The sequence below is a fragment of the Dioscorea cayenensis genome, chromosome 18, assembly GCF_009730915.1.
Source record: "Dioscorea cayenensis subsp. rotundata cultivar TDr96_F1 chromosome 18, TDr96_F1_v2_PseudoChromosome.rev07_lg8_w22 25.fasta, whole genome shotgun sequence".
In the NCBI taxonomy this organism is placed as follows: Eukaryota; Viridiplantae; Streptophyta; class Magnoliopsida; order Dioscoreales; family Dioscoreaceae; genus Dioscorea; species Dioscorea cayenensis.
In genome coordinates, this window is record NC_052488.1 from 5,692,419 (window position 1) to 5,696,257 (window position 3,839).

At 33.8% G+C, this 3,839-nt stretch overlaps 1 pseudogene; it reads right to left on the reverse strand.

Annotated features, from left to right (window-relative positions):
* Positions 1–258: 258 nt before the first annotated feature.
* Positions 259–1,846, reverse strand: LOC120282741 (annotated as a pseudogene).
* Between the last annotated feature and the right edge of the window lie 1,993 nt (positions 1,847–3,839).

The following is a 3,839-nucleotide window of genomic DNA, read 5'->3' on the forward strand; positions in this document are numbered from 1 at the left end:
GGATAAATCCGCCGCTACAGTGTTCAACCCAGAATAGAATTCCTACAACACTAGGCCTTTTTCCAAATACCTAAAACACAATAAATATTTAATTTTACTGATGACTTTCACATGTATAAAACTTAGTATCTACCATTATAACATTCACACATCATTTATAACCACTCCACAACCTTGTATACATAAAATTAATATCATGAACTTTGCTATTAACAATAATAAATAATGTCATATGTAAACATAAGTACACATCCTGATAATAACTTATGGCATTAGAGGTAAATAAAGACAGCGTTTCATCACCCTTAAGCACCACCAGATCCATATTGCTTTCCAAAGATGATGAGCTATAGTTTATCATAACTGGAGATCACACCAGTACTGGCAATGGCACGGAGGATATAGCACTGGTACTCTTGAATAGAGATTTTGCTCCCTCTTTCTTCAAGATCTGTGAGAATGCATCCATTGAACTTTTATACTTGACAACCTCTCCGAAGATCATCATCATTCTCCAGCGAACTGTGTCTATAGGGTATAACACAACACTAGCACCACTTGTTATTACCCAACCAAGCACAAAGCTGGCAACAAAGTTATCCTACAAAAATCAAATATGCAGGTAAACACTGAAATTATAAGCAAAAACCTTTTTGAGAATAAAAGAAATGAATGTGAATTAGAGTCCCAGTGAGTTTCAAAAGTTAAAACTATTGGCTTCAAAGAGTCACACATTCCGAAATAAAGGCCCCGATTAACGATGATTCCAATAATTGGAACACTGAATCTTCGGTAGACACCAGCAATGTCGTCTGACTGTTGAGTTTTACGGTCCACATCAATGAGACCATGGAAATTCCTTTCGCCTCCTCCGCCATAGGCTACTTTTGCATCGTTTGCAAGATGAGTTCGAGCATAATCAAGCGAGTAGACAAAAATTTGTGAAGTAGCTCTTGCTGCAGCTCCAGAAGCCAAATTGCATGTAAACCATTTCCAATACCCATCTCTGTCTTTCTTGAAGTTGAACAATCTCTTGAAGTAGTATTTGAATGCGAAAATTCAAAGCCTGGAATGATATATCTTGTTAGTGAAAAGATACTAAACTTTTTTTGACTTTTACATGGTTTTCAGTATGATCTCTAAATAGTGCAATTCTCACCTGAGTATGGAAGTATTGAATAACATTTGTTTTATTTCCTCTCTACAATGAAATAAACCCTTCAGTCTCTGATCGATGCGAGCAAAAACAATCGATAATTCCCTTGTAAGGCTTAGAAAGGCGAGGAACAATTTCCACTAAAGGGAAGTCTCCTCTTTTTCCTCATTTCAACATAGCCACATACTAAAGCTTTCTCTGCTTCTTGAGATAGATGAGGATGAATATGCTTTCTTGCATATATAATGTATGCAGTTAAGGTGGGAAGGTCCAAAACATCATGTACTATGCTCTGAAATGCAGGAACAATTTTAATCAAGCAGATATCTTCACCATACTAAATAAAATGATCTTTCCACTCATTTCTTAGACAAGAAAAGTTCTATTACTAGACATAAAGAAAAGACTTTTGAAGTATATTTAGTTTGTTTGTATAGCTGTAACATATATAGTAAAAGTAACACAAAGCCGATTAAATCAATCATTCGCAATTAATATTTCTCATGTTGTATTGATTTCACAAAATTCCAAAGTTAATTAAAGTATTGAAATTACCACTTATGCAGCAGGATAAAGGTACAAACATGCTGATAGACAAATAGAAAGTGAGTAGAAATGGTTCAGTACCTCTGGATTTTTTTGAAGTGAAGCTGCAACAATATGTTTAGAGCGAGGCTTCAATTTGTTCATCAGGCTTGTCCAGAATTAAGTAGATAAGATCAAACGTAACAACATAAAGATTTTATCATGAAGTAGAGATGAATCCAAAACGATAATGGCCAACAATTTACTAGTGAAACCACAAAGACGGGCATACAAAATAACTCTAACTCAAGGAATGGCAAGATGAGTTTATCTCGACAATTTCTGACATAGTACTACCATATCAGATTAATATTTATTTAGCATTTCCATCGTCACCTGGATAGCAGTGTTGGAAGAAGAAAAATATTGTCAATAACAAAAAAAAGCCGAGGGTTGTAGCGGGATCCTCTCGGATTTGCACATGCTCAGACTGATGTCCTTGCATTCAAAGATGTAATAATTCCAACCTTTGTAATTGAAACCGTTTGTTGCTCCACAACCTGCCAGAAAGGAAGCATTTTATATATAAAAATAAGCAACAACAAAATAAAATAAACTGCAGTTATCCCCTTCACAAAACATACTTATTTCGACTATAGGCTTATAAGAACCTGAAAAACTACACACAAAGAAGCAAGAAGAGAGAGCTAAAGTAAAACATGGTCAAATTTAGGAAAATTGATCAGGATCAGGATTAGGTTCGTGAAAACATCATGTTGCATATGCACACACATGCAATATAATGAAAACACATGTTCATCAATGCATTAGGATCAGGTTTTTCATCTTGCAATAAAAGAGCATGAAGAGAAAATATACACCATTGTTGAGCTTGAACACAGTTTTCCAGAGCTTCATATGCTTTACAACACAAAAATCATATAGCTGCAATAATTTGCAGAGAGGAGATGAATTACAAAAGTTCTTGCATCAAAGAGCAGAACAATGGAATATTATTAATATTAATAACAATTGGCCCACCAAAAAGCGAGGCGGGACAGCAGGCAGGTCATTAACTATATACCGGGTGTAATATCACTGCATAATTTCATTTAACAAAAGTGAAGAATTGTGGCACTGAATTTGGTCCTCTTGATTGAGAAGGAAAGCAAGAATAGCATAGGATAACCTCAGGATCATACAAATGTAGATGAAACTTTTATTAGTGATGAACCTACCATGTGATTAAATAACCCAGAGCATAGACAAGAGCACTGATTATAAGAAAAAAAGGATTTCTGAGAGTTTAAAAAAAGGCAAAGGAAAGAATAAAAAGGATTCACAGAATTTAAAATGACAAAAGAAAGGATAATAAAGATTTACAGAGTTTAAGAAGATAAAGAAAAGATATGATTAGATTAAAAAGAAAGAAAAGATTAAGAATGAAAATCAAGGAACAAAATTATATTTAACATAAACGTTGTATTCGCCCATGTGTTTTGCTAAAAAAACATGTGAGACAGAACAATAATAAAATCTAACCAATTATCATATTGTATGCACACATCAGATCCTCACCCCTCTAAGAAGCTAGAAAATAATATTAAATGAATAATCAAACAATTTTAATGTGTACTAAGACTCGCACAAACTTACATAATTGCAAATCAAAAATCAAGGATCACTTTTACAAAATTTTAACTTAGTTTTTCTGATAAAAGTAGTTGCATCCTGTAGTTACAATAAAATAACCACATTATATCTGCAAATATAATCAAGCCTTTCAAGCCATTCATTTTCATAATCAGCTCATTTTTTTGCATTTTCATACATGTACTTAGGGCAAGGCCTTTGCATATGATATAATAAATGTGCGTCTAACTATGAGGATTTTATGTACTGATATGCAGAAGTTGTTGGGTAAAATAGACACAGAAGGAGATGCCAAAGTTAATTATGCCATATGGTCTAGAAAATTAATTCAGGAAGGCGAGAATCTACCTATGCCACAATAAAAGACAAGAAAACTTATTCAATACTTGTACAACATAAAAGAAACCATAACTCAAAACCTACACGCAGAGCACCCGCAAAAGCACAAAATGTAGACAAAATGCCTAATAGGAGAAAAAGCCTATGTGTTTTATAATTTAACATG